The sequence below is a fragment of the Leptonychotes weddellii genome, chromosome 1 (genome assembly GCF_054177405.1).
Source record: "Leptonychotes weddellii isolate Sample4059 chromosome 1, ASM5417740v2, whole genome shotgun sequence".
In the NCBI taxonomy this organism is placed as follows: Eukaryota; Metazoa; Chordata; class Mammalia; order Carnivora; family Phocidae; genus Leptonychotes; species Leptonychotes weddellii.
In genome coordinates, this window is record NC_138369.1 from 14,500,295 (window position 1) to 14,510,866 (window position 10,572).

Consider the following 10,572-nt stretch of genomic DNA (forward strand, 5'->3'; position numbering starts at 1 on the left):
TTTTGTTGTTATAAATAAAACCTACCATCTTTTTAAGATTGAAGCTGCACTGTAAATCTCAGAACTATAAAACCCTAGCCAGAGTTATGACAGACAGACTTGCAAGTGGGGAGTGACCCTTAAACCATGGAGAAAAGAAAACAACAACACATGAATTCTTCTGGTTTTAGCCTTTGGCTTTGAGTCTAGCTCAGAACATAAGGGATGGAATTTGGGATAGCCTTTTCATGCTTTCTGCTGGACTGGGACTAACAAAGTTTGGAGCTTACACACTTGTGTTCCTTAGCATGTGCGGAATTTAATTGCATTTTAAAGCCCCTGGCCTGTCGAACTAGCTAAAAAACATAGTAAAGGACCAAATACTTGTTTTACCTCAATATCTAAAAGGCGTGTATAGGGAAAGACTTTCCTGTAGTCCAGTCTGTGCCTCAGCAGGGCCTGCTCACCAAGGTCTTCTCTGCTGCTTGGGCTTTGCAGATGCCCCACAAGGGAAGGCAGTGGGTCTGTGCTAAGGCCAAGGTCAGTGCTCACACCTTAACCCTGACATGCTTAAGCCGTAGTGCTTGTGTAAGGACAGTGCCTTTGCTGAGCCACGTGACTGGCATTTCGCTAAGGTACTTATTCATCCCTGCCTGTACATAAAATCGGAGTTACAAAAACTCTTGCCAGTGAACACAGTGGCCAGCATTTCCACATGGCCAACTTGAAAAGTGTTTGAAATGCCTCAAGTGCTGGTCCCATCATAGCCTCAACTTGTATGTGATATTTCACTCCCAAATTCCTCACCAGGTCTCTCTTTTATGTTCTCTGCCAAAACAAGAGATCCTAACATTCCTTTGAAAAGGAATGTTTTCATTCATTCATCCCTCCACATCTGCCAAAAGGCAGAGCCTATTCCTGTGAAACTTCCAACACAGAGCAGCAGAACCTGTGGGCAGCTGGCTTCCAAAATAAGGAACGGGAAAAAGGGCAAAGCTACACTTAACCTGGCTCTCTGTCCCTGAAGCTTCAGCCGGGGGAGGAGAGTTATGCTAAGAGTTCAGGAGTGTATAGAGGAAATCGTCGTGGATGCAAGGAATCAGTCCAGGAAGCATTCCCTTTCTAATAGAGTTGAAAATAACTCTTTGGTTTCAGCCTGTGTGTTTGGGAATTGGTTAAGAGGTTGGCTTAAAGATGAAAATGAATTCATTTGGGATGTGAGTTTGGAGTGATGGTGGGACATTCAAGCAGAACTAGCTTGGTGGTGGTTGGATAGTTAGGTTTGGGAGTTATCAGAGTGGTGATAGTCGGAAATACGTCAGTGAAGAACCGACCATGGGAAAGAATGCAGACAGAAGACCAGGTCAAAGACCAATCCTTCCCCTGTCAATAATTTAAAAACTTACTTATAAAGGGGCGCTTGGCTGGCTCAGTCGAAAAAGCAGCAACTCTTGATCTCAGGGTCGTGAGTTCAAGCCCCATATTGAGTGTAGAGATTACTTAAATACATAAACTTAAGAAAAACTACTTGTATATAAGGGAAAACAATAATTGATTCAATCTAGCAGCAAAAACGATTTATGTATAAGAAAGAGCAGAGAGGGAAGAAGGAAAAACCACAGATTGTGTGAAAATTGTAGCTTTTGTTTCCTGTGGGTAGACTGCTCATCAGCTAGCAGCCAACAAAGAGCCAGTATTCTTCCCTGGGGCAAGTGGATGGATTATAAAATATCAACTTCACTTGCTTATGGGTTCTCCAGAAGACCTCTAGAGTTCCAGGGAGGTGTATGTGTCAGGCTGTTTCTGGATGAGTAATGCCTTATCAGTATCCTTTGTAAGCCCCATCATCAGTTAGGCCAGGTCTGCTATTTCCCTTCTCAGAATCTCTGACCTTCTCCCTTTTAATCAGACTCAGCTCTGGTCCACGTTAGCCCTGAGGGTTTCAGTTTCCTTCCGAGGTGACAACATGAGTTGAGTGTTTTGGGGACACTGGCTGTATAACAGTATTTAAACCCCGGAATATTAGCAAGACAATGCCAAAAAGAGCAAGGGAATCCTAGACAAATATTTGGAACCCATTTCATATCCAGTTTAGTCACTGGCCTGTTTAATCAGGAGATTAAGCCCCAAGGATTAGTTTAGTCAAGTTTAGCTAATGAATATTCACAAACCAAGTGGATCATAACAGAGAGCATTTACTTTTAAGAATAAAAATCCTGATAGAAGTTTCTAACTTTGAATCACCATCTCTGCTCACAACTGCTGAAACATCTTTTCCGTTAAAAAAAAATATTTAAGCACCCTCACACTTGCTTTTTAGATGAAGTGTGTATTTTTTCTTTTGCCATAAATATTATAAAACAGAACTTTCAATCCCCTGAGCTGCACTCCTGCCGTTAGCCATCCAGTTTTCCAAAAACTCAGGCATGGTTCTTGGTTTCATTTTTTGCCAGACTCCCCTCAACAATCCTTCAGCAAACATGTCCACTTAACCTTCAGCTGTACATTAAATCAGATCACCTCTGGCCATCTCCTAGCCCAAGCCAGCCTCATCCCTTCATGTACTGTCTATCCCTTCTGTGGCTTGTTTTTCATACAGCCATCAGATTGATCTTTTAATTTTTATTTTTTAAAATAAATAGATATTTTTAGGTAATCTACACCCATTGTGGGGCTCAAACTCACAACCCAGAAATCAAGAGTCGCACGCTCCACTGACAGCCAGCCAGGCGCCCCCATATTGATTTTTTTTTTTTTAGATTATTTATTTATTTATTTGAGAGAGAATGAGAGAGAGCACATGAGAGGGGGGAGGGTCAGAGGGAGAAGCAGACTCCCTGCCGAGCAGGGAGCCCGATGCGGGACTCGATTCCGGGACTCCAGGATCATGACCTGAGCCGAAGGCAGTCGCTTAACCAACTGAGCCACCCAGGCGCCCCCCATATTGATTTTTTTAATGCATAAAGCAGGTCACATCACTCTCCTGCCTAAAGCACTTCCGTGTTTTGCTGCTCTACTAAGAACAAAAGCCAAACTCCTCACCATGGCCCTTAATGCACGACCTGACTTGGCCTTTGCTGACTTCTGTTCCTTCCTCACAAACCACTCTCCCTTTCACTCCTGCCATTCCACCACCTTGTTCCCACTTCAGGGCCTCCACAGGAGCTGCTCACTCTGCCTGAAAGCTCTTCTACCCAGTATTGTTCCATTCACTCAGCACTGAGTCACCTCCTCAGAGAGCCTGGCCAGATTTCACGATCTAAAGTCACACCCACTCCCTGCATTCTCTTTCCCATTACCCTTCTCTGTTTTTCCTCAGTATCTGTACCTATCTTTGTTACTCTAGCCCACCCTTTCTTCTGGCTTTATTAATGAGAGGAAAATCTGGCTAGCTGCCCTCCAGGTCCACTTGCTTCGTGTGTGTGTGTGTGTGTGTGTGTGTGTGTGTGTTGCTTTGGAGGAGGAAAGGTGATTCCCCTGAGCCACGTGAAGAGGACTCCAGAGTCCGACTTTCAGATACGGGGAAGTGCCTGCAGGAGAGGGAGATTGGCCTCGCTCTACTACTGATCCTTTGAACCTTAGGGCCCAGTGTTGCCATGGTCAAATCGGGTGTGCAGTGGAGTAGTTAGTGTGAAACCTTGACGTGTATCCTCTGGGAGTTGGGGCTTATGGAACCATAGAAGCTGAAGCCTTCTATCTTCCTGGACAATCTGCCCACAGCAAGGAAAAGACAAGTTACCCTCACTCTGCTTCCCTAGCCCTAGCAAATTCCAACCCTAGTACGTAACCTTTTACTCTAAATTCTATATCCTGACCCCTAACTGCACCACTGGCAGTGATCTCTTTTTTTTTTTTAAAGATTTTATTTATTTATTTGAGAGAGAGAGAATGAGAGACAGAGAGCATGAGAAGGAGGAAGGTCAGAGGGAGAAGCAGACTCCCCGCTGAGCAGGGAGCCCGATGCGGGACTCGATCCTGGGACTCCAGGATCATGACCTGAGCCGAAGGCAGTCGCTTAACCAACTGAGCCACCCAGGCGCCCAGTGATCTAACTCTTAACTTGTAACCTAAACCTAGATCTTCTGACCCTGACTCATTCTCTTCTGACACTGACCTTGTAACTCTGACCCTTGATCCTTAAACTGAAGCCCTAAACCTCAGGCCTTTGCCGCAGCCCTAACATCTAATCCACCACAGTCCCTGACCACCACGCTAACCTTAACTCCTCTGACACTACTTTTTAACCCTAACCCAAGCCCTAGTCCCTAAACTTATAACCCTTTAACCTTAGACCTGGTTTCTAGATCCTGAGGCCCTGATATTTATCTTCTAACCTTGTAATCCTGCCCTTAATCCCTAACTCCTGACCTATGGATTCTAACCTTTGAACCCTCACCCATAAACTGCTAACCTCCAGGATCCTGGAACCCCAGACCCCCAACCCTGACTCTACAATGACAAGGCAGTACTTCACCCTACCATGAGCCACAGACAAAGGGAATCACAGCAACTCAAACTGCATAGCCAGAGGACATAGTGGATGAATGCCAGCAAATTAATCCACCAGACACAGAACATGAAACAATAGGACTCCTGGAAAACCAGGGGGGAAAAAAAAAACAAAACAGAAAAACTCCCCTAAATACAGGATGTCGTAGACTAGCAGCAAGCCTGAACAAGCCTTCAAATCTCAGAAGATGGGCAATGAAAGTCCCAGTCACTGTGACCATACTTCTATGTCCCAACACAGTAGCCTCAGTCAGCAGGTCATCCTAGACCCATGATGGAAGAGAACTGTCCTTAGTAAGTGGTAAAGCTCTCAGACACAGATGGATGGCTCAATAAAGCCCTTGTCCTAAGACACAGCAAAAGAAACCTCGGCAATACAATGACCACCATAACCCAGGAGATAGAAGCCATAGCCAGCATTACCATTCCCCAGTTTCCCTAGCACAATCATTGGGATTCCAGGAGAAGCCCAGAAACAAGCTAACAACCCAGCTGAACAAAAGACAGGAACCTATATGAAACCAGCTCTTTCCCCAAATTCCAGACCCTGACCTAGATGGGATCCCAGAATTCAGTCTTCCAACATGAACCAAACTTGAAGAAACAGGCACAAATCTTCTCCCATGGAGAGGACAGAAGAAGTCCATGCTCTAATAAAGATGGAATCCCAGAATCCTCCCCTTTGTCCCATTCCCAACCCCTTCCCCACCACCAGGGTCCCTATGCATACAAAAGAGGCAAAGGACAACTAACAGTAGTAATAGAAAACATTTACTAACAGTGCTGAGGAGGGCGCCTGGGTGGCTCAGTTGGTTAAGCAACTGCCTTCAGCTCAGGTCATGATCCCGGAGTCCTGGGATCGAGTCCCACATCGGGCTCCTGGCTCGGCGGGGAGCCTGCTTCTCCCTCTGACCCTATCCCCTCTCATGCTGTTTCTCTCTCTCTCTCTCTCTCAAATAAATAAATAAAATCTTTAAAAAAAAAAAAGTACTGAGGAGGTGCTTCATCCTGCTTAAGCTTACATGACTTCTGTATGTACCTTGTCCTTAGGTATAATTTGCTTTAAATTGAAGAATACTGCTGAAACCTAAAATACATATATTAGAAAAGAAGGTTGAAGAATCCATCATCTAAGCTCCATCCATCTCTACAAGTTAGAAAAAATAAACTAAAAAAGGCAGAGTTAAAACTAAGAGCAGAGATTTCTCAAAGTGAAAAAAAAGTATCAAAATACAAGTTTATTTTAAAATTTTTATGCAGTTACACATACAGCAAAGTGAACAAATCTTAAGTATGCGACATCTAAATATATCTACACCTGAGTAACCACCCAGATCATGATACAGAACATGTCAAGCATCATGCTGGCAGTTAAAATCAATATTACAAATGAGATCGGGGAATATTTAAGAAAATATTTTTAAAGATGACAGAAAAAAGCAGGCAAGAAAACCTTAAGAAATGGGAGTGATGAGATAGTGCTTAGATATTAAATGTAAACAACAATAATTAAAATTATGGCATTGGAATAGGATTATGTCAGTCACAGACAAAACTTTCAGAATGAGGGTCTTGTGTATAGAAGAATAAATGTTTGAAAAACAGTCAAAATTATTTTTAAAAAGAAAAATGATTGGGTATAGACTTACCTTACAAAATATATTTCTTATAAATCCACTTTCATCAAATAGTGAAGTATATGTATATATAAAAGTCAATGGTATTCCATGGGAAAGAGTAATGTTCATAAGGTTGAGAATTCATCTGGAAGGAAACCTACACTTTAACTTCAACCACATACATGATAAATTCTGCCTGGCTTTAAATGGGTAAAAGTGAAATATAACGATGAAAATGTTGGAATGAAATTTAGGAAAATTTTTTTTTTTAAAGATTTTATTTATTTGAGAGAGAGAGAATGAGAGACAGAGAGCATGAGAGGGAGGAGGGTCAGAGGGAGAAACAGACTCCCTGCCGAGCAGGGAGCCTGATGCGGGACTTGATCCCGGGACTCCAGGATCATGACCTGAGCCGAAGGCAGTCGCTTAACCAACTGAGCCACCCAGGCGCCGCCTTAGGAAAATATTTTTATATCCTTTGTGGTGAGGAGACTTTCCCAAGCAAGATATGGTCTAGAGGCCATAAAGGAAAGGCTAGGCCACTTAAATAAGTAAATAAATGCCATAAAAGACCAAGAATGAACTGTAGACTGTATTGTAAACAATTATAGCTTCTTGGCAACTACAGTAAATAAATGTCCCTTACCTAATGGCTAATAAATACGACTCTACAAATTGATAAGTGAAAACATGTCCAGGCAAGTTACAAAAGAAAAAATGAGTTGTCTTCTACTGCTCTTTGGATTAGAGTTCTAATTGTCTTGAATGGAGCGTCTGGAGGAGTCATTTCTTAATGCAGAAGTAAAGACTTGTGATCTATTAGGCGAGGGTGGATGGCTCTCCCTAACATTCTTTGGAGCTCCAGTCACTCCCAGTTGCCTGCAGCACATCTGCCCTTAAAATGTAATCCTCATATCAAATCTGTTATGTCCCCCACAAAATCCAGCATCTTCTCCCTCAACAATTACCAACTGGATTATAGCATTTACGTAGAGTTCTTGTCTTTAGCCTTACAGTAGCCAGTCAAGATACTGTTCCATAAAGTTACTTAGCTTGGTTATTTTCTTCCCTACCCCCTTCAGTGTGGTTATGCAATTTAAAACACAGCTAGTGCAATCCTTAATGTTTGTATTCCATTTCGAGTCCCCCCACATCCTGGTTGGTTTTAATTGTTTATGTTTGTGTATGTGAAACATAACTGTGGTTTCAAGGGAGCTGTACCAAAAGATATGCTCAGAGAAGTGCTGCTCCCCCCTCATTCCTGCTATCTTATTCCCCTTCCCCATTTCTTTCCATCATTTCCCCACCTACTCCTTATAGGGAACCATTCTTTTTTGTTTCTGGTTTACCCTGTCTATATTCCCTTTGCACAAATGAGCAGATACAGGCGTAGTTTATCTTATCCTCTTCTTTCTTACACAAATGTAGCATACTGTAGATACTCTTTGGCATTTTGCTTTCTCTGCTTCCAGAATGCCCTGGAAAACACTCCATATCAGCTCACAGAGACCTTCTACTTTTCTTTTACAGCTGCATTGTTCTTTATTGTGTGACGTACCATAGTGTATTTAACCACTCCCCTATGCGTAGACATTTAGGTTTGTTTTTTTTTTTAAGATTTTATTTATTTATTTGACAGAGAGAGACACAGCAAGAGGGAATACAAGCAGGGGGAGTGGGAGAAGGAGAAGCAGGCTTCCCAAGGAGCAGGGAGCCTGATGTGGGGCTCAATCCCAGGATCCTGGGATCCTGACCTGAGCCAAAGGCAGACACTTGACGACTGAGCCACCCAGGCGCCCCATTTGGGTTGTTTTCAATTATTTGCAATAACAATGCTGCAGTGAATAACCTTGCACATATATATTTTTGTATAGAGGTGTGTCTTCAGAGTAGTAGATTCCTAGGAGTGAGAGTACTGGCTTGGAAGGAAAGTATGTACCTAGGTTTGTTAGGTATTTGCCAATAGTTTTGTTAGGTATTTCTTAGGTATTTCCTTCTGCTATTGATTTCTAATTTTAGTCCATTGTGATTAGAGAATATATTTAGTATGATTTCAATCCTTTCAAATTTATTGAACATTTTTAATGGTCCAGGATATGGTTTATCCTGGAGAATATTTCATGTGCACTTGAGAAATATGTGTAATTCTGCTCTTGTTGGATGGAGTGTTCTATAGATGTCTAGTTAGGTCTGTGATGTCTGTATTATAGGTATAGTTACTCTCTTTTACTTTGGATCTTCTGCTTAGTTCCTCTATCCAGGATTGAAAATGGAATGTTGAAACCTCCAGCTGTTATTGTGGAATTGTCTATTTATCTCTTTAATTTGCCTCATGTATTTTGGGGCTCTATTTTTAGTTGCAAAAATGTTTATGTCTTCTTGCTGGATTGACTCTTTGATCATTACAAAACATCCTCTGTCTCTGGTAACAATTTTTGGATAAATTCTACTTTGTTTGATATTAGTATAACCATGTCAGGTTTCTTTTTGTTACTGTTTTGCATGAGTCTTTTTTCATCCTTTTATTTTCAACCTATTTGTGTCTTAGAATCCAAAATGTGTCTCTTGTAGCTGGCATCTAATTGGATCGTGTTTTTATTCATTCTGTCAATCTCTGCTTTTGGTTTTAATGTTTAATCCATTTATGTAGTTGTGGATAGGTAGAATTGTCCTCTGTAATTTGTTTTCTATTTGTCTTTTTTGTTCCTCTATTTCTCTGTTGTTGCCTTTTCTTGTGTGTTAAATATTTTTCAGAGTACTGTTTTAATTGCCCTGTCATTTCTTTTTTTTTTTAATAAAGATTTTATTTATTTATTTGAGAGAGAATGAGAGAGAGAGAGCACATGAGAGGGGGGAGGGTCAGAGGGAGAAGCAGACTCCCCGCCGAGCAGGGAGCCCGATGCGGGACTCGATCCCGGGACTCCAGGATAATGACCTGAGCCGAAGGCAGTCACTCAACCAACTGAGCCACCCAGGTGCCCGCCCTGTCATTTCTCTTACTTTTTTATTTGGGGAGAGAGAGAGAGAGTGTGTGTGCATATGCGAGTGGGAGGGGCAGAGGGAGAGAATCTCAAGCAGGATCCACACTCAGCATGGAGCCCAACATGGGGCTTAATCCCATGACCCTGAGATTATGACCTGAGCTGAAATCAAGAGTTGGATGCTCAACTGACTGAGCCACCAAGGCGCCCCTCTTTTATTGTATTTTTTAGTTATTTCCTTAATGATTGCCTTGGGGATTACAATTAACATCTTAACATATAACAATTTAGTTCATGTTAATTCCAACTTAATTTTAATACTGTACAAAACTTTGCTTCTATGTAACTCCATCCGCCTGCTCCTTTGTGGTGTTATTATCATACAGATGTCATTTTATGCATGTGTGCGGGACATGTTGGAACAGATTCAAGCCCACTAACATGAATTCAGGGGAGGTTTCTACTTTGTCCCTTAATCTCATCTCCTCTTTGCCTCTTTTTTTTTTAAAAATATTTTATTTATTTATTTGAGAGAGAGGGAGAGAGAATCTGAAGCAGACTCCACACTGAGCACAGAGCGTGTTGCGGGGCTTGGTCCCACAACCCTGAGATCATGACCTGAGCTGAAACCAAGAGTTTGATGCTTAACTGACTGAGCCACTCAGGCGCCCCTCCTCTTTGCATCTTTTTTTTTTTTTTTAAGATTTTATTTATTTATTTGACAGAGACACAGCGAGAGAGGGAACACAGCAGGAGGAGTGGGAGAGGGAGAAGCAGGCTTCCCGCTGAGCAGGGAGCCCAGTGTGGGGCTCTATCCCAGGACCCTGGGGTCATGACCTGAGCCGAAAGCAGACACTTAACGACTGAGCCACCCAGGCGCCCCCTCTTTGCATCTTAAACAATTTCATCCTCATATTAAATCTCTGTCCACTTCTTTTATTTCTATAGACATTGTCTGGTCTCTCATATCTGAGGAAAAGACATGTTTACACTAACCACCCAGTGCCATCAGATATAAGCAATTTTCTCTTTAGAATTGTAGGACTCTTGTTGCATGACCTCAAGAAGATAATTGAGTCAAATGGTTCCTAATTCTAGTTTTGCATCAGAATTTCTGAGTTTGGGAGGCTTTTCATTCTTACTGCATGTTGCCTGGGGTTCATTTCAGAACTTCTGATAAGAATCTCATTCTATTCTTTTCATTCTTTTTATGCTGTGTCCTAAGAAGTGACAAGAAATTGGAGCAAATGACTATAACTTCTAGATTGTGTCGAGTAAATGTCCTTAGTCCTAAGTAATACCATTAGTCTGCAACTTATAATTTTGGGAAAGCGGAAAAGCATTAAACCATGTTAAGAAATAAACATACATTAACACAAGCATGTACTTCCTCATCTTTCTCAGTTTAATGTGTACATGTGTATATATGTGTTTCCCTAGGACCATTACTGTATGTTTTATATAAGGATCTATGCAGTTTGTTC